Genomic DNA, 24,045 nt, shown 5'->3' with positions numbered 1-24,045 from the left:
GGGCTTAGTGGTCAGGTGGTTAAAGAAAAGCTCTTGTTACCGGGAGGTTCCTGGTTCAATCCCAGCTCAGCCACTGGCTCATTGTGTGTGACCCTGTCCCTGAGCAAGTCCCTTAACCTCCTTGTGCTCCTTCCTTCAAATGAGATGTAAAACCCAGGTCCTATTGTAAGTGACTCTGCAGCAGCAGCAGCAGCAGCAGCAGCAGCAGCAGTTGTGATGCACAGTTTATCTGAATAAAAAACATCAACTAAATAAATAAAACTGATAAGCTCGAAAATGATTTCCAATTATTTAAAATAAAAATAAAAACTTTGATACAGACACTGCTGAGTCTTTACTTTTAGTCTTGTCAATAAAAAATAACGAAACATGGAAATAGATGTGCAGGAACCACGTAGCTATTTATTTGACAGTCAGAAAGCTAAAAACATTGAGCTCCTTTTAAAGAAAACCTGACTCCCTGTGTGACGAAGCCGCCTGCCGGAGAGTTGTTGAACAACTAGTGAGTGAGTTCCTTCCTCCGACGGGTTCGTGTTTGTTTCTGTCTTTGACCATAGTTTCAGGGGAGAGCGCGAACGCAGTCCCCCACTACCAGAAATTATGCAGTCGAGATTCCCGCATTTGGGGAATTCGCAGGGGTCAGCACAGCCGGAGTGCAATGGCCGAGCCTCGCCCTGGGTGAACCACCTTCATGATCATGGTATCTCCCCTGCCAGGTAAGTATGAGTTGTACACATTGCGAGTCGTCACCCGTCCACAAGAGACATTTTTCAAAGAAACGGTGCCTACATCTGCAATTTAAAGAAACACTCTTTTCCTAATATAACATTTTCATTGTTATCATATCGCACTTTCCAGTCTGTTGGGTGTAATGGGTTCCTTCAGTTTTCAGTATAAGTATTTATAAATTGCATTCCCGTAATGCCTCTCGGTATATATTTGCATGCGCCTTTATCATTGGAGGACAAGATGCCAGGATTTACACAGGACGACGTCATTCGTGCAGCAGCATGTGAGATGTTCCGCAAAAGAAGCGACGGGTCTGTATACACGTCTGCGTAAACGAAATAAAAAAAAATGTAACAAATGTACGACTTTCAAAAAGAAAGCAAGCAAAACATTGGTCAAACATTTGTTAAGGTCACACATAATATAAATAAACTCGAACGAATGAACGGGTCACTAAATCCGTTCTTGGTTGATATGCTCGTTTTGTTCTCTTGTTTGGCACAATAATCTAAACACGCAGTTTGTGGCTTTAAAACATGTCTCGTTCTGTTACTATAATAAAAAGTACTTCATCAACTTTTATTTCTTTTTTTAATTAATTAAACTAACCATAACTAGCAAAACTCGTCAGTACTTTTGTCTTAACCCTGTTCACATTTGTTTGTATCGGACCGCTACTGGTAGTTTCGGCTTAGAATATAATACGATAACCCTTTCTGTCCTAACTCAGTTTTCAAAACCAGTAAAGGCTGATACAATACTTGTTCGTGTGTGGAATGGGACAATAAAAAAACAAAAAAAAGAAAACGATGTTTAGACTTACAGCTTCCAGGTTAGTAACATAAATAACAAGGGAAATAGCGCCCCCTGTCAAGCTGCAGAAAGAAAAGCTTACAGCACCTGGTATTCCCAGGCGGTCTCCCATCCAAGTACTAACCAGGCCCGACCTTGCTTAGCTTCCGAGATCAGACGAGATCGGGCGTTCTCAAGGTGGTATGGCCGTAAGCGAACGACAGTCTTGGTTTATCTCTTTCATAGTATTAAGTTAATATCATTCATGCAATGACAGGTTGGGGGAGGGATTTCCAGATCTCTAATTTGTCACAAACGTTAACATTTAAGCAGCTCTGGGCTCCACGTGTGCGGGCCCGTGTGTCCGTGTGTCTGTGTGTGTATATAGCAGCATTAAAAGTGCCATTAGATTCTTGCGAAATTGTATGTTCACAAAGTAGTAGCCACACGTTGGCATTGAAAGTGTTAAGTTCTCAAAGGCATCCATTTTGTATATTACCCTCTTTTAGTTTGAATCTGCAGCAGTGTTGTAATGGATCTCAGCTGTACTACTGAGCTGTGTTGCCGTTGGAGGACTGTATGCCCTGAAACCAATTTGATGTTTATTCTACAAAATAAATCCCCCTTTCAAACAACTCGTGTGGTTCTTTAGGCTGAGCAGTACGGCAAGGGTCCCTCTCCTCCAGTTAGAGACAGCATACATGTGGTTACATGATACATGGATGAAGGCTTATTGTGACCTGTTCGACTCCTCGAGACCATCACTTTCAATTCAAACACAAAATGTCTCGTTTTCAATCGCTCGACAACACCCACAGTACAGAAATGTGCATTAATGATCAACAAAATGAGAATACGTTAAAAAAAAAAAAAAAAGATGTAAAGCTGGTAGATTCGTATCTCAGAGGAACGGGAAATTAAAACAAGGTAAAGGCAATCATCTAAATAAAGCTGAATCAATAACGGATAACGACATAGAACGTCTGTACAGAACTGAAACACTATGTTTTAAAAAAACAACTGTACCGCTGAACCTCGTCTTCTTTAATATTAGCAACTTTGTAACTTTGATACACGTGCCGCTGACTCGTTACTTTGTCTTCTCAAGATGAAACACTTCACAATGCATGTACATAAAACACTTTGGTACTTTCTAGAACATTATACGCTCCGAAAGAAAAAACAAAATCTCATTCCCAGTCTGACAGAGCCACCTGCTGGAGATATATAGATAATCGCTAATTGCTTTCAATACCTGTGTTTTTAACTTTGACTATAACATCAGGGGAGAGCGCGAACGCGATTGCAGCCCTGCTTGTAAATCTGCTTGTATGTGGTTTTATGTTGTCTAATTAAAGTGTTTGTCTGCCAAGATATGATTTAAGGGGCTTAGTGGTCAGGTGGTTAAAGAAAAGCTCTTGTTACCGGGAGGTTCCTGGTTCAATCCCAGCTCAGCCACTGGCTCATTGTGTGTGACCCTGTCCCTGAGCAAGTCCCTTAACCTCCTTGTGCTCCTTCCTTCAAATGAGATGTAAAACCCAGGTCCTATTGTAAGTGACTCTGCAGCAGCAGCAGCAGCAGCAGTTGTGATGCACAGTTTATCTGAATAAAAAACATCAACTAAATAAATAAAACTGATAAGCTCGAAAATGATTTCCAATTATTTAAAATAAAAATAAAAACTTTGATACAGACACTGCTGAGTCTTTACTTTTAGTCTTGTCAATAAAAAATAACGAAACATGGAAATAGATGTGCAGGAACCACGTAGCTATTTATTTGACAGTCAGAAAGCTAAAAACATTGAGCTCCTTTTAAAGAAAACCTGACTCCCTGTGTGACGAAGCCGCCTGCCGGAGAGTTGTTGAACAACTAGTGAGTGAGTTCCTTCCTCCGACGGGTTCGTGTTTGTTTCTGTCTTTGACCATAGTTTCAGGGGAGAGCGCGAACGCAGTCCCCCACTACCAGAAATTATGCAGTCGAGATTCCCGCATTTGGGGAATTCGCAGGGGTCAGCACAGCCGGAGTGCAATGGCCGAGCCTCGCCCTGGGTGAACCACCTTCATGATCATGGTATCTCCCCTGCCAGGTAAGTATGAGTTGTACACATTGCGAGTCGTCACCCGTCCACAAGAGACATTTTTCAAAGAAACGGTGCCTACATCTGCAATTTAAAGAAACACTCTTTTCCTAATATAACATTTTCATTGTTATCATATCGCACTTTCCAGTCTGTTGGGTGTAATGGGTTCCTTCAGTTTTCAGTATAAGTATTTATAAATTGCATTCCCGTAATGCCTCTCGGTATATATTTGCATGCGCCTTTATCATTGGAGGACAAGATGCCAGGATTTACACAGGACGACGTCATTCGTGCAGCAGCATGTGAGATGTTCCGCAAAAGAAGCGACGGGTCTGTATACACGTCTGCGTAAACGAAATAAAAAAAAATGTAACAAATGTACGACTTTCAAAAAGAAAGCAAGCAAAACATTGGTCAAACATTTGTTAAGGTCACACATAATATAAATAAACTCGAACGAATGAACGGGTCACTAAATCCGTTCTTGGTTGATATGCTCGTTTTGTTCTCTTGTTTGGCACAATAATCTAAACACGCAGTTTGTGGCTTTAAAACATGTCTCGTTCTGTTACTATAATAAAAAGTACTTCATCAACTTTTATTTCTTTTTTTAATTAATTAAACTAACCATAACTAGCAAAACTCGTCAGTACTTTTGTCTTAACCCTGTTCACATTTGTTTGTATCGGACCGCTACTGGTAGTTTCGGCTTAGAATATAATACGATAACCCTTTCTGTCCTAACTCAGTTTTCAAAACCAGTAAAGGCTGATACAATACTTGTTCGTGTGTGGAATGGGACAATAAAAAAACAAAAAAAAGAAAACGATGTTTAGACTTACAGCTTCCAGGTTAGTAACATAAATAACAAGGGAAATAGCGCCCCCTGTCAAGCTGCAGAAAGAAAAGCTTACAGCACCTGGTATTCCCAGGCGGTCTCCCATCCAAGTACTAACCAGGCCCGACCTTGCTTAGCTTCCGAGATCAGACGAGATCGGGCGTTCTCAAGGTGGTATGGCCGTAAGCGAACGACAGTCTTGGTTTATCTCTTTCATAGTATTAAGTTAATATCATTCATGCAATGACAGGTTGGGGGAGGGATTTCCAGATCTCTAATTTGTCACAAACGTTAACATTTAAGCAGCTCTGGGCTCCACGTGTGCGGGCCCGTGTGTCCGTGTGTCTGTGTGTGTATATAGCAGCATTAAAAGTGCCATTAGATTCTTGCGAAATTGTATGTTCACAAAGTAGTAGCCACACGTTGGCATTGAAAGTGTTAAGTTCTCAAAGGCATCCATTTTGTATATTACCCTCTTTTAGTTTGAATCTGCAGCAGTGTTGTAATGGATCTCAGCTGTACTACTGAGCTGTGTTGCCGTTGGAGGACTGTATGCCCTGAAACCAATTTGATGTTTATTCTACAAAATAAATCCCCCTTTCAAACAACTCGTGTGGTTCTTTAGGCTGAGCAGTACGGCAAGGGTCCCTCTCCTCCAGTTAGAGACAGCATACATGTGGTTACATGATACATGGATGAAGGCTTATTGTGACCTGTTCGACTCCTCGAGACCATCACTTTCAATTCAAACACAAAATGTCTCGTTTTCAATCGCTCGACAACACCCACAGTACAGAAATGTGCATTAATGATCAACAAAATGAGAATACGTTAAAAAAAAAAAAAAAAAAAGATGTAAAGCTGGTAGATTCGTATCTCAGAGGAACGGGAAATTAAAACAAGGTAAAGGCAATCATCTAAATAAAGCTGAATCAATAACGGATAACGACATAGAACGTCTGTACAGAACTGAAACACTATGTTTTAAAAAAACAACTGTACCGCTGAACCTCGTCTTCTTTAATATTAGCAACTTTGTAACTTTGATACACGTGCCGCTGACTCGTTACTTTGTCTTCTCAAGATGAAACACTTCACAATACATGTACATAAAACACTTTGGTACTTTCTAGAACATTATACGCTCCGAAAGAAAAAACAAAATCTCATTCCCAGTCTGACAGAGCCACCTGCTGGAGATATATAGATAATCGCTAATTGCTTTCAATACCTGTGTTTTTAACTTTGACTATAACATCAGGGGAGAGCGCGAACGCGATTGCAGCCCTGCTTGTAAATCTGCTTGTATGTGGTTTTATGTTGTCTAATTAAAGTGTTTGTCTGCCAAGATATGATTTAAGGGGCTTAGTGGTCAGGTGGTTAAAGAAAAGCTCTTGTTACCGGGAGGTTCCTGGTTCAATCCCAGCTCAGCCACTGGCTCATTGTGTGTGACCCTGTCCCTGAGCAAGTCCCTTAACCTCCTTGTGCTCCTTCCTTCAAATGAGATGTAAAACCCAGGTCCTATTGTAAGTGACTCTGCAGCAGCAGCAGCAGCAGCAGCAGTTGTGATGCACAGTTTATCTGAATAAAAAACATCAACTAAATAAATAAAACTGATAAGCTCGAAAATGATTTCCAATTATTTAAAATAAAAATAAAAACTTTGATACAGACACTGCTGAGTCTTTACTTTTAGTCTTGTCAATAAAAAATAACGAAACATGGAAATAGATGTGCAGGAACCACGTAGCTATTTATTTGACAGTCAGAAAGCTAAAAACATTGAGCTCCTTTTAAAGAAAACCTGACTCCCTGTGTGACGAAGCCGCCTGCCGGAGAGTTGTTGAACAACTAGTGAGTGAGTTCCTTCCTCCGACGGGTTCGTGTTTGTTTCTGTCTTTGACCATAGTTTCAGGGGAGAGCGCGAACGCAGTCCCCCACTACCAGAAATTATGCAGTCGAGATTCCCGCATTTGGGGAATTCGCAGGGGTCAGCACAGCCGGAGTGCAATGGCCGAGCCTCGCCCTGGGTGAACCACCTTCATGATCATGGTATCTCCCCTGCCAGGTAAGTATGAGTTGTACACATTGCGAGTCGTCACCCGTCCACAAGAGACATTTTTCAAAGAAACGGTGCCTACATCTGCAATTTAAAGAAACACTCTTTTCCTAATATAACATTTTCATTGTTATCATATCGCACTTTCCAGTCTGTTGGGTGTAATGGGTTCCTTCAGTTTTCAGTATAAGTATTTATAAATTGCATTCCCGTAATGCCTCTCGGTATATATTTGCATGCGCCTTTATCATTGGAGGACAAGATGCCAGGATTTACACAGGACGACGTCATTCGTGCAGCAGCATGTGAGATGTTCCGCAAAAGAAGCGACGGGTCTGTATACACGTCTGCGTAAACGAAATAAAAAAAAATGTAACAAATGTACGACTTTCAAAAAGAAAGCAAGCAAAACATTGGTCAAACATTTGTTAAGGTCACACATAATATAAATAAACTCGAACGAATGAACGGGTCACTAAATCCGTTCTTGGTTGATATGCTCGTTTTGTTCTCTTGTTTGGCACAATAATCTAAACACGCAGTTTGTGGCTTTAAAACATGTCTCGTTCTGTTACTATAATAAAAAGTACTTCATCAACTTTTATTTCTTTTTTTAATTAATTAAACTAACCATAACTAGCAAAACTCGTCAGTACTTTTGTCTTAACCCTGTTCACATTTGTTTGTATCGGACCGCTACTGGTAGTTTCGGCTTAGAATATAATACGATAACCCTTTCTGTCCTAACTCAGTTTTCAAAACCAGTAAAGGCTGATACAATACTTGTTCGTGTGTGGAATGGGACAATAAAAAAACAAAAAAAAGAAAACGATGTTTAGACTTACAGCTTCCAGGTTAGTAACATAAATAACAAGGGAAATAGCGCCCCCTGTCAAGCTGCAGAAAGAAAAGCTTACAGCACCTGGTATTCCCAGGCGGTCTCCCATCCAAGTACTAACCAGGCCCGACCTTGCTTAGCTTCCGAAATCAGACGAGATCGGGCGTTCTCAAGGTGGTATGGCCGTAAGCGAACGACAGTCTTGGTTTATCTCTTTCATAGTATTAAGTTAATATCATTCATGCAATGACAGGTTGGGGGAGGGATTTCCAGATCTCTAATTTGTCACAAACGTTAACATTTAAGCAGCTCTGGGCTCCACGTGTGCGGGCCCGTGTGTCCGTGTGTCTGTGTGTGTATATAGCAGCATTAAAAGTGCCATTAGATTCTTGCGAAATTGTATGTTCACAAAGTAGTAGCCACACGTTGGCATTGAAAGTGTTAAGTTCTCAAAGGCATCCATTTTGTATATTACCCTCTTTTAGTTTGAATCTGCAGCAGTGTTGTAATGGATCTCAGCTGTACTACTGAGCTGTGTTGCCGTTGGAGGACTGTATGCCCTGAAACCAATTTGATGTTTATTCTACAAAATAAATCCCCCTTTCAAACAACTCGTGTGGTTCTTTAGGCTGAGCAGTACGGCAAGGGTCCCTCTCCTCCAGTTAGAGACAGCATACATGTGGTTACATGATACATGGATGAAGGCTTATTGTGACCTGTTCGACTCCTCGAGACCATCACTTTCAATTCAAACACAAAATGTCTCGTTTTCAATCGCTCGACAACACCCACAGTACAGAAATGTGCATTAATGATCAACAAAATGAGAATACGTTAAAAAAAAAAAAAAAAAGATGTAAAGCTGGTAGATTCGTATCTCAGAGGAACGGGAAATTAAAACAAGGTAAAGGCAATCATCTAAATAAAGCTGAATCAATAACGGATAACGACATAGAACGTCTGTACAGAACTGAAACACTATGTTTTAAAAAAACAACTGTACCGCTGAACCTCGTCTTCTTTAATATTAGCAACTTTGTAACTTTGATACACGTGCCGCTGACTCGTTACTTTGTCTTCTCAAGATGAAACACTTCACAATACATGTACATAAAACACTTTGGTACTTTCTAGAACATTATACGCTCCGAAAGAAAAAACAAAATCTCATTCCCAGTCTGACAGAGCCACCTGCTGGAGATATATAGATAATCGCTAATTGCTTTCAATACCTGTGTTTTTAACTTTGACTATAACATCAGGGGAGAGCGCGAACGCGATTGCAGCCCTGCTTGTAAATCTGCTTGTATGTGGTTTTATGTTGTCTAATTAAAGTGTTTGTCTGCCAAGATATGATTTAAGGGGCTTAGTGGTCAGGTGGTTAAAGAAAAGCTCTTGTTACCGGGAGGTTCCTGGTTCAATCCCAGCTCAGCCACTGGCTCATTGTGTGTGACCCTGTCCCTGAGCAAGTCCCTTAACCTCCTTGTGCTCCTTCCTTCAAATGAGATGTAAAACCCAGGTCCTATTGTAAGTGACTCTGCAGCAGCAGCAGCAGCAGCAGCAGCAGCAGCAGCAGCAGTTGTGATGCACAGTTTATCTGAATAAAAAACATCAACTAAATAAATAAAACTGATAAGCTCGAAAATGATTTCCAATTATTTAAAATAAAAATAAAAACTTTGATACAGACACTGCTGAGTCTTTACTTTTAGTCTTGTCAATAAAAAATAACGAAACATGGAAATAGATGTGCAGGAACCACGTAGCTATTTATTTGACAGTCAGAAAGCTAAAAACATTGAGCTCCTTTTAAAGAAAACCTGACTCCCTGTGTGACGAAGCCGCCTGCCGGAGAGTTGTTGAACAACTAGTGAGTGAGTTCCTTCCTCCGACGGGTTCGTGTTTGTTTCTGTCTTTGACCATAGTTTCAGGGGAGAGCGCGAACGCAGTCCCCCACTACCAGAAATTATGCAGTCGAGATTCCCGCATTTGGGGAATTCGCAGGGGTCAGCACAGCCGGAGTGCAATGGCCGAGCCTCGCCCTGGGTGAACCACCTTCATGATCATGGTATCTCCCCTGCCAGGTAAGTATGAGTTGTACACATTGCGAGTCGTCACCCGTCCACAAGAGACATTTTTCAAAGAAACGGTGCCTACATCTGCAATTTAAAGAAACACTCTTTTCCTAATATAACATTTTCATTGTTATCATATCGCACTTTCCAGTCTGTTGGGTGTAATGGGTTCCTTCAGTTTTCAGTATAAGTATTTATAAATTGCATTCCCGTAATGCCTCTCGGTATATATTTGCATGCGCCTTTATCATTGGAGGACAAGATGCCAGGATTTACACAGGACGACGTCATTCGTGCAGCAGCATGTGAGATGTTCCGCAAAAGAAGCGACGGGTCTGTATACACGTCTGCGTAAACGAAATAAAAAAAAATGTAACAAATGTACGACTTTCAAAAAGAAAGCAAGCAAAACATTGGTCAAACATTTGTTAAGGTCACACATAATATAAATAAACTCGAACGAATGAACGGGTCACTAAATCCGTTCTTGGTTGATATGCTCGTTTTGTTCTCTTGTTTGGCACAATAATCTAAACACGCAGTTTGTGGCTTTAAAACATGTCTCGTTCTGTTACTATAATAAAAAGTACTTCATCAACTTTTATTTCTTTTTTTAATTAATTAAACTAACCATAACTAGCAAAACTCGTCAGTACTTTTGTCTTAACCCTGTTCACATTTGTTTGTATCGGACCGCTACTGGTAGTTTCGGCTTAGAATATAATACGATAACCCTTTCTGTCCTAACTCAGTTTTCAAAACCAGTAAAGGCTGATACAATACTTGTTCGTGTGTGGAATGGGACAATAAAAAAACAAAAAAAAGAAAACGATGTTTAGACTTACAGCTTCCAGGTTAGTAACATAAATAACAAGGGAAATAGCGCCCCCTGTCAAGCTGCAGAAAGAAAAGCTTACAGCACCTGGTATTCCCAGGCGGTCTCCCATCCAAGTACTAACCAGGCCCGACCTTGCTTAGCTTCCGAGATCAGACGAGATCGGGCGTTCTCAAGGTGGTATGGCCGTAAGCGAACGACAGTCTTGGTTTATCTCTTTCATAGTATTAAGTTAATATCATTCATGCAATGACAGGTTGGGGGAGGGATTTCCAGATCTCTAATTTGTCACAAACGTTAACATTTAAGCAGCTCTGGGCTCCACGTGTGCGGGCCCGTGTGTCCGTGTGTCTGTGTGTGTATATAGCAGCATTAAAAGTGCCATTAGATTCTTGCGAAATTGTATGTTCACAAAGTAGTAGCCACACGTTGGCATTGAAAGTGTTAAGTTCTCAAAGGCATCCATTTTGTATATTACCCTCTTTTAGTTTGAATCTGCAGCAGTGTTGTAATGGATCTCAGCTGTACTACTGAGCTGTGTTGCCGTTGGAGGACTGTATGCCCTGAAACCAATTTGATGTTTATTCTACAAAATAAATCCCCCTTTCAAACAACTCGTGTGGTTCTTTAGGCTGAGCAGTACGGCAAGGGTCCCTCTCCTCCAGTTAGAGACAGCATACATGTGGTTACATGATACATGGATGAAGGCTTATTGTGACCTGTTCGACTCCTCGAGACCATCACTTTCAATTCAAACACAAAATGTCTCGTTTTCAATCGCTCGACAACACCCACAGTACAGAAATGTGCATTAATGATCAACAAAATGAGAATACGTTAAAAAAAAAAAAAAAAAAAGATGTAAAGCTGGTAGATTCGTATCTCAGAGGAACGGGAAATTAAAACAAGGTAAAGGCAATCATCTAAATAAAGCTGAATCAATAACGGATAACGACATAGAACGTCTGTACAGAACTGAAACACTATGTTTTAAAAAAACAACTGTACCGCTGAACCTCGTCTTCTTTAATATTAGCAACTTTGTAACTTTGATACACGTGCCGCTGACTCGTTACTTTGTCTTCTCAAGATGAAACACTTCACAATACATGTACATAAAACACTTTGGTACTTTCTAGAACATTATACGCTCCAAAAGAAAAAACAAAATCTCATTCCCAGTCTGACAGAGCCACCTGCTGGAGATATATAGATAATCGCTAATTGCTTTCAATACCTGTGTTTTTAACTTTGACTATAACATCAGGGGAGAGCGCGAACGCGATTGCAGCCCTGCTTGTAAATCTGCTTGTATGTGGTTTTATGTTGTCTAATTAAAGTGTTTGTCTGCCAAGATATGATTTAAGGGGCTTAGTGGTCAGGTGGTTAAAGAAAAGCTCTTGTTACCGGGAGGTTCCTGGTTCAATCCCAGCTCAGCCACTGGCTCATTGTGTGTGACCCTGTCCCTGAGCAAGTCCCTTAACCTCCTTGTGCTCCTTCCTTCAAATGAGATGTAAAACCCAGGTCCTATTGTAAGTGACTCTGCAGCAGCAGCAGCAGCAGCAGCAGTTGTGATGCACAGTTTATCTGAATAAAAAACATCAACTAAATAAATAAAACTGATAAGCTCGAAAATGATTTCCAATTATTTAAAATAAAAATAAAAACTTTGATACAGACACTGCTGAGTCTTTACTTTTAGTCTTGTCAATAAAAAATAACGAAACATGGAAATAGATGTGCAGGAACCACGTAGCTATTTATTTGACAGTCAGAAAGCTAAAAACATTGAGCTCCTTTTAAAGAAAACCTGACTCCCTGTGTGACGAAGCCGCCTGCCGGAGAGTTGTTGAACAACTAGTGAGTGAGTTCCTTCCTCCGACGGGTTCGTGTTTGTTTCTGTCTTTGACCATAGTTTCAGGGGAGAGCGCGAACGCAGTCCCACACTACCAGAAATTATGCAGTCGAGATTCCCGCATTTGGGGAATTCGCAGGGGTCAGCACAGCCGGAGTGCAATGGCCGAGCCTCGCCCTGGGTGAACCACCTTCATGATCATGGTATCTCCCCTGCCAGGTAAGTATGAGTTGTACACATTGCGAGTCGTCACCCGTCCACAAGAGACATTTTTCAAAGAAACGGTGCCTACATCTGCAATTTAAAGAAACACTCTTTTCCTAATATAACATTTTCATTGTTATCATATCGCACTTTCCAGTCTGTTGGGTGTAATGGGTTCCTTCAGTTTTCAGTATAAGTATTTATAAATCGCATTCCCGTAATGCCTCTCGGTATATATTTGCATGCGCCTTTATCATTGGAGGACAAGATGCCAGGATTTACACAGGACGACGTCATTCGTGCAGCAGCATGTGAGATGTTCCGCAAAAGAAGCGACGGGTCTGTATACACGTCTGCGTAAACGAAATAAAAAAAAATGTAACAAATGTACGACTTTCAAAAAGAAAGCAAGCAAAACATTGGTCAAACATTTGTTAAGGTCACACATAATATAAATAAACTCGAACGAATGAACGGGTCACTAAATCCGTTCTTGGTTGATATGCTCGTTTTGTTCTCTTGTTTGGCACAATAATCTAAACACGCAGTTTGTGGCTTTAAAACATGTCTCGTTCTGTTACTATAATAAAAAGTACTTCATCAACTTTTATTTCTTTTTTTAATTAATTAAACTAACCATAACTAGCAAAACTCGTCAGTACTTTTGTCTTAACCCTGTTCACATTTGTTTGTATCGGACCGCTACTGGTAGTTTCGGCTTAGAATATAATACGATAACCCTTTCTGTCCTAACTCAGTTTTCAAAACCAGTAAAGGCTGATACAATACTTGTTCGTGTGTGGAATGGGACAATAAAAAAACAAAAAAAAGAAAACGATGTTTAGACTTACAGCTTCCAGGTTAGTAACATAAATAACAAGGGAAATAGCGCCCCCTGTCAAGCTGCAGAAAGAAAAGCTTACAGCACCTGGTATTCCCAGGCGGTCTCCCATCCAAGTACTAACCAGGCCCGACCTTGCTTAGCTTCCGAGATCAGACGAGATCGGGCGTTCTCAAGGTGGTATGGCCGTAAGCGAACGACAGTCTTGGTTTATCTCTTTCATAGTATTAAGTTAATATCATTCATGCAATGACAGGTTGGGGGAGGGATTTCCAGATCTCTAATTTGTCACAAACGTTAACATTTAAGCAGCTCTGGGCTCCACGTGTGCGGGCCCGTGTGTCCGTGTGTCTGTGTGTGTATATAGCAGCATTAAAAGTGCCATTAGATTCTTGCGAAATTGTATGTTCACAAAGTAGTAGCCACACGTTGGCATTGAAAGTGTTAAGTTCTCAAAGGCATCCATTTTGTATATTACCCTCTTTTAGTTTGAATCTGCAGCAGTGTTGTAATGGATCTCAGCTGTACTACTGAGCTGTGTTGCCGTTGGAGGACTGTATGCCCTGAAACCAATTTGATGTTTATTCTACAAAATAAATCCCCCTTTCAAACAACTCGTGTGGTTCTTTAGGCTGAGCAGTACGGCAAGGGTCCCTCTCCTCCAGTTAGAGACAGCATACATGTGGTTACATGATACATGGATGAAGGCTTATTGTGACCTGTTCGACTCCTCGAGACCATCACTTTCAATTCAAACACAAAATGTCTCGTTTTCAATCGCTCGACAACACCCACAGTACAGAAATGTGCATTAATGATCAACAAAATGAGAATACGTTAAAAAAAAAAAAAAAAAAGATGTAAAGCTGGTAGATTCGTATCTCAGAGGAACGGGAAATTAAAACAAGGTAAAGGCAATCATCTAAATAAAGCTGAATCAATAACGGATAACGACATAGAACGTCTGTACAGAACTGAAACACTATGTTTTAAAAAAACAACTGTACCGCTGAACCTCGTCTTCTTTAATATTAGCAACTTTGTAACTTTGATACACGTGCCGCTGACTCGTTACTTTGTCTTCTCAAGATGAAACACTTCACAATACATGTACATAAAACACTTTGGTACTTTCTAGAACATTATACGCTCCGAAAGAAAAAACAAAATCTCATTCCCAGTCTGACAGAGCCACCTGCTGGAGATATATAGATAATCGCTAATTGCTTTCAATACCTGTGTTTTTAACTTTGACTATAACATCAGGGGAGAGCGCGAACGCGATTGCAGCCCTGCTTGTAAATCTGCTTGTATGTGGTTTTATGTTGTCTAATTAAAGTGTTTGTCTGCCAAGATATGATTTAAGGGGCTTAGTGGTCAGGTGGTTAAAGAAAAGCTCTTGTTACCGGGAGGTTCCTGGTTCAATCCCAGCTCAGCCACTGGCTCATTGTGTGTGACCCTGTCCCTGAGCAAGTCCCTTAACCTCCTTGTGCTCCTTCCTTCAAATGAGATGTAAAACCCAGGTCCTATTGTAAGTGACTCTGCAGCAGCAGCAGCAGCAGCAGCAGTTGTGATGCACAGTTTATCTGAATAAAAAACATCAACTAAATAAATAAAACTGATAAGCTCGAAAATGATTTCCAATTATTTAAAATAAAAATAAAAACTTTGATACAGACACTGCTGAGTCTTTACTTTTAGTCTTGTCAATAAAAAATAACGAAACATGGAAATAGATGTGCAGGAACCACGTAGCTATTTATTTGACAGTCAGAAAGCTAAAAACATTGAGCTCCTTTTAAAGAAAACCTGACTCCCTGTGTGACGAAGCCGCCTGCCGGAGAGTTGTTGAACAACTAGTGAGTGAGTTCCTTCCTCCGACGGGTTCGTGTTTGTTTCTGTCTTTGACCATAGTTTCAGGGGAGAGCGCGAACGCAGTCCCCCACTACCAGAAATTATGCAGTCGAGATTCCCGCATTTGGGGAATTCGCAGGGGTCAGCACAGCCGGAGTGCAATGGCCGAGCCTCGCCCTGGGTGAACCACCTTCATGATCATGGTATCTCCCCTGCCAGGTAAGTATGAGTTGTACACATTGCGAGTCGTCACCCGTCCACAAGAGACATTTTTCAAAGAAACGGTGCCTACATCTGCAATTTAAAGAAACACTCTTTTCCTAATATAACATTTTCATTGTTATCATATCGCACTTTCCAGTCTGTTGGGTGTAATGGGTTCCTTCAGTTTTCAGTATAAGTATTTATAAATTGCATTCCCGTAATGCCTCTCGGTATATATTTGCATGCGCCTTTATCATTGGAGGACAAGATGCCAGGATTTACACAGGACGACGTCATTCGTGCAGCAGCATGTGAGATGTTCCGCAAAAGAAGCGACGGGTCTGTATACACGTCTGCGTAAACGAAATAAAAAAAAATGTAACAAATGTACGACTTTCAAAAAGAAAGCAAGCAAAACATTGGTCAAACATTTGTTAAGGTCACACATAATATAAATAAACTCGAACGAATGAACGGGTCACTAAATCCGTTCTTGGTTGATATGCTCGTTTTGTTCTCTTGTTTGGCACAATAATCTAAACACGCAGTTTGTGGCTTTAAAACATGTCTCGTTCTGTTACTATAATAAAAAGTACTTCATCAACTTTTATTTCTTTTTTTAATTAATTAAACTAACCATAACTAGCAAAACTCGTCAGTACTTTTGTCTTAACCCTGTTCACATTTGTTTGTATCGGACCGCTACTGGTAGTTTCGGCTTAGAATATAATACGATAACCCTTTCTGTCCTAACTCAGTTTTCAAAACCAGTAAAGGCTGATACAATACTTGTTCGTGTGTGGAATGGGACAATAAAAAAACAAAAAAAAGAAAACGATGTTTAGACTTACAGCTTCCAGGTTAGTAACATAAATAACAAGGGAAATAGCGCCCCCTGTCAAGCTGCAGAAAGAAAAGCTTACAGCACCTGGTATTCCCAGGCGGTCTCCCATCCAAGTACTAACCAGGCCCGACCTTGCTTAGCTTCCGAGATCAGACGAGATCGGGCGTTCTCAAGGTGGTATGGCCGTAAGCGAACGACAGTCTTGGTTTATCTCTTTCATAGTATTAAGTTAATATCATTCATGCAATGACAGGTTGGGGAGGGATTTCCAGATCTCTAATTTGTCACAAACGTTAACATTTAAGCAGCTCTGGGCTCCACGTGTGCGGGCCCGTGTGTCCGTGTGTCTGTGTGTGTATATAGCAGCATTAAAAGTGCCATTAGATTCTTGCGAAATTGTATGTTCACAAAGTAGTAGCCACACGTTGGCATTGAAAGTGTTAAGTTCTCAAAGGCATCCATTTTGTATATTACCCTCTTTTAGTTTGAATCTGCAGCAGTGTTGTAATGGATCTCAGCTGTACTACTGAGCTGTGTTGCCGTTGGAGGACTGTATGCCCTGAAACCAATTTGATGTTTATTCTACAAAATAAATCCCCCTTTCAAACAACTCGTGTGGTTCTTTAGGCTGAGCAGTACGGCAAGGGTCCCTCTCCTCCAGTTAGAGACAGCATACATGTGGTTACATGATACATGGATGAAGGCTTATTGTGACCTGTTCGACTCCTCGAGACCATCACTTTCAATTCAAACACAAAATGTCTCGTTTTCAATCGCTCGACAACACCCACAGTACAGAAATGTGCATTAATGATCAACAAAATGAGAATACGTTAAAAAAAAAAAAAAAAAAGATGTAAAGCTGGTAGATTCGTATCTCAGAGGAACGGGAAATTAAAACAAGGTAAAGGCAATCATCTAAATAAAGCTGAATCAATAACGGATAACGACATAGAACGTCTGTACAGAACTGAAACACTATGTTTTAAAAAAACAACTGTACCGCTGAACCTCGTCTTCTTTAATATTAGCAACTTTGTAACTTTGATACACGTGCCGCTGACTCGTTACTTTGTCTTCTCAAGATGAAACACTTCACAATACATGTACATAAAACACTTTGGTACTTTCTAGAACATTATACGCTCCGAAAGAAAAAACAAAATCTCATTCCCAGTCTGACAGAGCCACCTGCTGGAGATATATAGATAATCGCTAATTGCTTTCAATACCTGTGTTTTTAACTTTGACTATAACATCAGGGGAGAGCGCGAACGCGATTGCAGCCCTGCTTGTAAATCTGCTTGTATGTGGTTTTATGTTGTCTAATTAAAGTGTTTGTCTGCCAAGATATGATTTAAGGGGCTTAGTGGTCAGGTGGTTAAAGAAAAGCTCTTGTTACCGGGAGGTTCCTGGTTCAATCCCAGCTCAGCCACTGGCTCATTGTGTGTGACCCTGTCCCTGAGCAAGTCCCTTAACCTCCTTGTGCTCCTTCCTTCAAATGAGATGTAAAACCCAGGTCCTATTGTAAGTGACTCTGCAGCAGCAGCAGCAGCAGCAGCAGTTGTGATGCACAGTTTATCTGAATAAAAAACATCAACTAAATAAATAAAACTGATAAGCTCGAAAATGATTTCCAATTATTTAAAATAAAAATAAAAACTTTGATACAGACACTGCTGAGTCTTTACTTTTAGTCTTGTCAATAAAAAATAACGAAACATGGAAATAGATGTGCAGGAACCACGTAGCTATTTATTTGACAGTCAGAAAGCTAAAAACATTGAGCTCCTTTTAAAGAAAACCTGACTCCCTGTGTGACGAAGCCGCCTGCCGGAGAGTTGTTGAACAACTAGTGAGTGAGTTCCTTCCTCCGACGGGTTCGTGTTTGTTTCTGTCTTTGACCATAGTTTCAGGGGAGAGCGCGAACGCAGTCCCCCACTACCAGAAATTATGCAGTCGAGATTCCCGCATTTGGGGAATTCGCAGGGGTCAGCACAGCCGGAGTGCAATGGCCGAGCCTCGCCCTGGGTGAACCACCTTCATGATCATGGTATCTCCCCTGCCAGGTAAGTATGAGTTGTACACATTGCGAGTCGTCACCCGTCCACAAGAGACATTTTTCAAAGAAACGGTGCCTACATCTGCAATTTAAAGAAACACTCTTTTCCTAATATAACATTTTCATTGTTATCATATCGCACTTTCCAGTCTGTTGGGTGTAATGGGTTCCTTCAGTTTTCAGTATAAGTATTTATAAATTGCATTCCCGTAATGCCTCTCGGTATATATTTGCATGCGCCTTTATCATTGGAGGACAAGATGCCAGGATTTACACAGGACGACGTCATTCGTGCAGCAGCATGTGAGATGTTCCGCAAAAGAAGCGACGGGTCTGTATACACGTCTGCGTAAACGAAATAAAAAAAAATGTAACAAATGTACGACTTTCAAAAAGAAAGCAAGCAAAACATTGGTCAAACATTTGTTGAGGTCACACATAATATAAATAAACTCGAACGAATGAACGGGTCACTAAATCCGTTCTTGGTTGATATGCTCGTTTTGTTCTCTTGTTTGGCACAATAATCTAAACACGCAGTTTGTGGCTTTAAAACATGTCTCGTTCTGTTACTATAATAAAAAGTACTTCATCAACTTTTATTTCTTTTTTTAATTAATTAAACTAACCATAACTAGCAAAACTCGTCAGTACTTTTGTCTTAACCCTGTTCACATTTGTTTGTATCGGACCGCTACTGGTAGTTTCGGCTTAGAATATAATACGATAACCCTTTCTGTCCTAACTCAGTTTTCAAAACCAGTAAAGGCTGATACAATACTTGTTCGTGTGTGGAATGGGACAATAAAAAAACAAAAAAAAGAAAACGATGTTTAGACTTACAGCTTCCAGGTTAGTAACATAAATAACAAGGGAAATAGCGCCCCCTGTCAAGCTGCAGAAAGAAAAGCTTACAGCACCTGGTATTCCCAGGCGGTCTCCCATCCAAGTACTAACCAGGCCCGACCTTGCTTAGCTTCCGAGATCAGACGAGATCGGGCGTTCTCAAGGTGGTATGGCCGTAAGCGAACGACAGTCTTGGTTTATCTCTTTCATAGTATTAAGTTAATATCATTCATGCAATGACAGGTTGGGGGAGGGATTTCCAGATCTCTAATTTGTCACAAACGTTAACATTTAAGCAGCTCTGGGCTCCACGTGTGCGGGCCCGTGTGTCCGTGTGTCTGTGTGTGTATATAGCAGCATTAAAAGTGCCATTAGATTCTTGCGAAATTGTATGTTCACAAAGTAGTAGCCACACGTTGGCATTGAAAGTGTTAAGTTCTCAAAGGCATCCATTTTGTATATTACCCTCTTTTAGTTTGAATCTGCAGCAGTGTTGTAATGGATCTCAGCTGTACTACTGAGCTGTGTTGCCGTTGGAGGACTGTATGCCCTGAAACCAATTTGATGTTTATTCTACAAAATAAATCCCCCTTTCAAACAACTCGTGTGGTTCTTTAGGCTGAGCAGTACGGCAAGGGTCCCTCTCCTCCAGTTAGAGACAGCATACATGTGGTTACATGATACATGGATGAAGGCTTATTGTGACCTGTTCGACTCCTCGAGACCATCACTTTCAATTCAAACACAAAATGTCTCGTTTTCAATCGCTCGACAACACCCACAGTACAGAAATGTGCATTAATGATCAACAAAATGAGAATACGTTAAAAAAAAAAAAAAAAAAAAAGATGTAAAGCTGGTAGATTCGTATCTCAGAGGAACGGGAAATTAAAACAAGGTAAAGGCAATCATCTAAATAAAGCTGAATCAATAACGGATAACGACATAGAACGTCTGTACAGAACTGAAACACTATGTTTTAAAAAAACAACTGTACCGCTGAACCTCGTCTTCTTTAATATTAGCAACTTTGTAACTTTGATACACGTGCCGCTGACTCGTTACTTTGTCTTCTCAAGATGAAACACTTCACAATACATGTACATAAAACACTTTGGTACTTTCTAGAACATTATACGCTCCGAAAGAAAAAACAAAATCTCATTCCCAGTCTGACAGAGCCACCTGCTGGAGATATATAGATAATCGCTAATTGCTTTCAATACCTGTGTTTTTAACTTTGACTATAACATCAGGGGAGAGCGCGAACGCGATTGCAGCCCTGCTTGTAAATCTGCTTGTATGTGGTTTTATGTTGTCTAATTAAAGTGTTTGTCTGCCAAGATATGATTTAAGGGGCTTAGTGGTCAGGTGGTTAAAGAAAAGCTCTTGTTACCGGGAGGTTCCTGGTTCAATCCCAGCTCAGCCACTGGCTCATTGTGTGTGACCCTGTCCCTGAGCAAGTCCCTTAACCTCCTTGTGCTCCTTCCTTCAAATGAGATGTAAAACCCAGGTCCTATTGTAAGTGACTCTGCAGCAGCAGCAGCAGCAGCAGCAGCAGCAGTTGTGATGCACAGTTTATCTGAATAAAAAACATCAACTAAATAAATAAAACTGATAAGCTCGAAAATGATTTCCAATTATTTAAAATAAAAATAAAAACTTTGATACAGACACTGCTGAGTCTTTACTTTTAGTCTTGTCAATAAAAAATAACGAAACATGGAAATAGATGTGCAGGAACCACGTAGCTATTTATTTGACAGTCAGAAAGCTAAAAACATTGAGCTCCTTTTAAAGAAAACCTGACTCCCTGTGTGACGAAGCCGCCTGCCGGAGAGTTGTTGAACAACTAGTGAGTGAGTTCCTTCCTCCGACGGGTTCGTGTTTGTTTCTGTCTTTGACCATAGTTTCAGGGGAGAGCGCGAACGCAGTCCCCCACTACCAGAAATTATGCAGTCGAGATTCCCGCATTTGGGGAATTCGCAGGGGTCAGCACAGCCGGAGTGCAATGGCCGAGCCTCGCCCTGGGTGAACCACCTTCATGATCATGGTATCTCCCCTGCCAGGTAAGTATGAGTTGTACACATTGCGAGTCGTCACCCGTCCACAAGAGACATTTTTCAAAGAAACGGTGCCTACATCTGCAATTTAAAGAAACACTCTTTTCCTAATATAACATTTTCATTGTTATCATATCGCACTTTCCAGTCTGTTGGGTGTAATGGGTTCCTTCAGTTTTCAGTATAAGTATTTATAAATTGCATTCCCGTAATGCCTCTCGGTATATATTTGCATGCGCCTTTATCATTGGAGGACAAGATGCCAGGATTTACACAGGACGACGTCATTCGTGCAGCAGCATGTGAGATGTTCCGCAAAAGAAGCGACGGGTCTGTATACACGTCTGCGTAAACGAAATAAAAAAAAATGTAACAAATGTACGACTTTCAAAAAGAAAGCAAGCAAAACATTGGTCAAACATTTGTTAAGGTCACACATAATATAAATAAACTCGAACGAATGAACGGGTCACTAAATCCGTTCTTGGTTGATATGCTCGTTTTGTTCTCTTGTTTGGCACAATAATCTAAACACGCAGTTTGTGGCTTTAAAACATGTCTCGTTCTGTTACTATAATAAAAAGTACTTCATCAACTTTTATTTCTTTTTTTAATTAATTAAACTAACCATAACTAGCAAAACTCGTCAGTACTTTTGTCTTAACCCTGTTCACATTTGTTTGTATCGGACCGCTACTGGTAGTTTCGGCTTAGAATATAATACGATAACCCTTTCTGTCCTAACTCAGTTTTCAAAACCAGTAAAGGCTGATACAATACTTGTTCGTGTGTGGAATGGGACAATAAAAAAACAAAAAAAAGAAAACGATGTTTAGACTTACAGCTTCCAGGTTAGTAACATAAATAACAAGGGAAATAGCGCCCCCTGTCAAGCTGCAGAAAGAAAAGCTTACAGCACCTGGTATTCCCAGGCGGTCTCCCATCCAAGTACTAACCAGGCCCGACCTTGCTTAGCTTCCGAGATCAGACGAGATCGGGCGTTCTCAAGGTGGTATGGCCGTAAGCGAACGACAGTCTTGGTTTATCTCTTTCATAGTATTAAGTTAATATCATTCATGCAATGACAGGTTGGGGGAGGGATTTCCAGATCTCTAATTTGTCACAAACGTTAACATTTAAGCAGCTCTGGGCTCCACGTGTGCGGGCCCGTGTGTCCGTGTGTCTGTGTGTGTATATAGCAGCATTAAAAGTGCCATTAGATTCTTGCGAAATTGTATGTTCACAAAGTAGTAGCCACACGTTGGCATTGAAAGTGTTAAGTTCTCAAAGGCATCCATTTTGTATATTACCCTCTTTTAGTTTGAATCTGCAGCAGTGTTGTAATGGATCTCAGCTGTACTACTGAGCTGTGTTGCCGTTGGAGGACTGTATGCCCTGAAACCAATTTGATGTTTATTCTACAAAATAAATCCCCCTTTCAAACAACTCGTGTGGTTCTTTAGGCTGAGCAGTACGGCAAGGGTCCCTCTCCTCCAGTTAGAGACAGCATACATGTGGTTACATGATACATGGATGAAGGCTTATTGTGACCTGTTCGACTCCTCGAGACCATCACTTTCAATTCAAACACAAAATGTCTCGTTTTCAATCGCTCGACAACACCCACAGTACAGAAATGTGCATTAATGATCAACAAAATGAGAATACGTTAAAAAAAAAAAAAAAAAAAAGATGTAAAGCTGGTAGATTCGTATCTCAGAGGAACGGGAAATTAAAACAAGGTAAAGGCAATCATCTAAATAAAGCTGAATCAATAACGGATAACGACATAGAACGTCTGTACAGAACTGAAACACTATGTTTTAAAAAAACAACTGTACCGCTGAACCTCGTCTTCTTTAATATTAGCAACTTTGTAACTTTGATACACGTGCCGCTGACTCGTTACTTTGTCTTCTCAAGATGAAACACTTCACAATACATGTACATAAAACACTTTGGTACTTTCTAGAACATTATACGCTCCGAAAGAAAAAACAAAATCTCATTCCCAGTCTGACAGAGCCACCTGCTGGAGATATATAGATAATCGCTAATTGCTTTCAATACCTGTGTTTTTAACTTTGACTATAACATCAGGGGAGAGCGCGAACGCGATTGCAGCCCTGCTTGTAAATCTGCTTGTATGTGGTTTTATGTTGTCTAATTAAAGTGTTTGTCTGCCAAGATATGATTTAAGGGGCTTAGTGGTCAGGTGGTTAAAGAAAAGCTCTTGTTACCGGGAGGTTCCTGGTTCAATCCCAGCTCAGCCACTGGCTCATTGTGTGTGACCCTGTCCCTGAGCAAGTCCCTTAACCTCCTTGTGCTCCTTCCTTCAAATGAGATGTAAAACCCAGGTCCTATTGTAAGTGACTCTGCAGCAGCAGCAGCAGCAGCAGCAGCAGCAGTTGTGATGCACAGTTTATCTGAATAAAAAACATCAACTAAATAAATAAAACTGATAAGCTCGAAAATGATTTCCAATTATTTAAAATAAAAATAAAAACTTTGATACAGACACTGCTGAGTCTTTACTTTTAGTCTTGTCAATAAAAAATAACGAAACATGGAAATAGATGTGCAGGAACCACGTAGCTATTTATTTGACAGTCAGAAAGCTAAAAACATTGAGCTCCTTTTAAAGAAAACCTGACTCCCTGTGTGACGAAGCCGCCTGCCGGAGAGTTGTTGAACAACTAGTGAGTGAGTGAGTGAGTTCCTTCCTCCGACGGGTTCGTGTTTGTTTCTGTCTTTGACCATAGTTTCAGGGGAGAGCGCGAACGCAGTCCCCCACTACCAGAAATTATGCAGTCGAGATTCCCGCATTTGGGGAATTCGCAGGGGTCAGCACAGCCGGAGTGCAATGGCCGAGCCTCGCCCTGGGTGAACCTTTTTTCTTTTTTTAAGATTTATTAAGTTCTTAACAAAATTACAAATCAAAATAAAATGACATATGTATTATACAAAAGACCATCATATTGTTACATATTACAAACATATTGCAAAAATTAACCTCCATAAAT

The 24,045-nt window shown here is 40.6% G+C and overlaps 17 non-coding genes across 17 annotated transcripts; all 17 read right to left on the bottom strand.

The window, feature by feature from the left end:
* Positions 1–560: 560 nt before the first annotated feature.
* LOC131734753 (U1 spliceosomal RNA) lies at positions 561–724 on the bottom strand. Its single transcript, XR_009327090.1, has one exon. It is a non-coding gene; the product is annotated as a U1 spliceosomal RNA (small nuclear RNA).
* Positions 725–1,617: 893 nt separating this feature from the next.
* Positions 1,618–1,736, bottom strand: LOC131734738 (5S ribosomal RNA). The gene has a single exon (XR_009327075.1). It is a non-coding gene; the product is annotated as a 5S ribosomal RNA (ribosomal RNA).
* Positions 1,737–3,454: 1,718 nt separating this feature from the next.
* Positions 3,455–3,618, bottom strand: LOC131734752 (U1 spliceosomal RNA). Its single transcript, XR_009327089.1, has one exon. It is a non-coding gene; the product is annotated as a U1 spliceosomal RNA (small nuclear RNA).
* An 893-nt stretch (positions 3,619–4,511) lies between these two features.
* LOC131734737 (5S ribosomal RNA) lies at positions 4,512–4,630 on the bottom strand. The gene has a single exon (XR_009327074.1). It is a non-coding gene; the product is annotated as a 5S ribosomal RNA (ribosomal RNA).
* Positions 4,631–6,354: 1,724 nt separating this feature from the next.
* On the bottom strand, positions 6,355–6,518 carry LOC131734751 (U1 spliceosomal RNA). Its single transcript, XR_009327088.1, has one exon. It is a non-coding gene; the product is annotated as a U1 spliceosomal RNA (small nuclear RNA).
* An 893-nt stretch (positions 6,519–7,411) lies between these two features.
* On the bottom strand, positions 7,412–7,530 carry LOC131734745 (5S ribosomal RNA). Its single transcript, XR_009327082.1, has one exon. It is a non-coding gene; the product is annotated as a 5S ribosomal RNA (ribosomal RNA).
* Positions 7,531–9,267: 1,737 nt separating this feature from the next.
* LOC131734750 (U1 spliceosomal RNA) lies at positions 9,268–9,431 on the bottom strand. The gene has a single exon (XR_009327087.1). It is a non-coding gene; the product is annotated as a U1 spliceosomal RNA (small nuclear RNA).
* Positions 9,432–10,324: 893 nt separating this feature from the next.
* LOC131734764 (5S ribosomal RNA) lies at positions 10,325–10,443 on the bottom strand. The gene has a single exon (XR_009327101.1). It is a non-coding gene; the product is annotated as a 5S ribosomal RNA (ribosomal RNA).
* A 1,724-nt stretch (positions 10,444–12,167) lies between these two features.
* Positions 12,168–12,331, bottom strand: LOC131734761 (U1 spliceosomal RNA). The gene has a single exon (XR_009327098.1). It is a non-coding gene; the product is annotated as a U1 spliceosomal RNA (small nuclear RNA).
* An 893-nt stretch (positions 12,332–13,224) lies between these two features.
* Positions 13,225–13,343, bottom strand: LOC131734763 (5S ribosomal RNA). The gene has a single exon (XR_009327100.1). It is a non-coding gene; the product is annotated as a 5S ribosomal RNA (ribosomal RNA).
* Positions 13,344–15,066: 1,723 nt separating this feature from the next.
* LOC131734749 (U1 spliceosomal RNA) lies at positions 15,067–15,230 on the bottom strand. Its single transcript, XR_009327086.1, has one exon. It is a non-coding gene; the product is annotated as a U1 spliceosomal RNA (small nuclear RNA).
* Positions 15,231–16,123: 893 nt separating this feature from the next.
* Positions 16,124–16,242, bottom strand: LOC131734758 (5S ribosomal RNA). Its single transcript, XR_009327095.1, has one exon. It is a non-coding gene; the product is annotated as a 5S ribosomal RNA (ribosomal RNA).
* Positions 16,243–17,964: 1,722 nt separating this feature from the next.
* On the bottom strand, positions 17,965–18,128 carry LOC131734748 (U1 spliceosomal RNA). Its single transcript, XR_009327085.1, has one exon. It is a non-coding gene; the product is annotated as a U1 spliceosomal RNA (small nuclear RNA).
* An 893-nt stretch (positions 18,129–19,021) lies between these two features.
* LOC131734747 (5S ribosomal RNA) lies at positions 19,022–19,140 on the bottom strand. Its single transcript, XR_009327084.1, has one exon. It is a non-coding gene; the product is annotated as a 5S ribosomal RNA (ribosomal RNA).
* Positions 19,141–20,872: 1,732 nt separating this feature from the next.
* LOC131734746 (U1 spliceosomal RNA) lies at positions 20,873–21,036 on the bottom strand. The gene has a single exon (XR_009327083.1). It is a non-coding gene; the product is annotated as a U1 spliceosomal RNA (small nuclear RNA).
* An 893-nt stretch (positions 21,037–21,929) lies between these two features.
* On the bottom strand, positions 21,930–22,048 carry LOC131734736 (5S ribosomal RNA). Its single transcript, XR_009327073.1, has one exon. It is a non-coding gene; the product is annotated as a 5S ribosomal RNA (ribosomal RNA).
* Positions 22,049–23,787: 1,739 nt separating this feature from the next.
* LOC131734762 (U1 spliceosomal RNA) lies at positions 23,788–23,946 on the bottom strand. Its single transcript, XR_009327099.1, has one exon. It is a non-coding gene; the product is annotated as a U1 spliceosomal RNA (small nuclear RNA).
* Positions 23,947–24,045: the final 99 nt, after the last annotated feature.

Source organism: Acipenser ruthenus, unplaced genomic scaffold (genome assembly GCF_902713425.1).
Source record: "Acipenser ruthenus unplaced genomic scaffold, fAciRut3.2 maternal haplotype, whole genome shotgun sequence".
NCBI classification, from domain to species: Eukaryota; Metazoa; Chordata; class Actinopteri; order Acipenseriformes; family Acipenseridae; genus Acipenser; species Acipenser ruthenus.
This window is presented reverse-complemented; position numbering and strand designations above follow the sequence as displayed.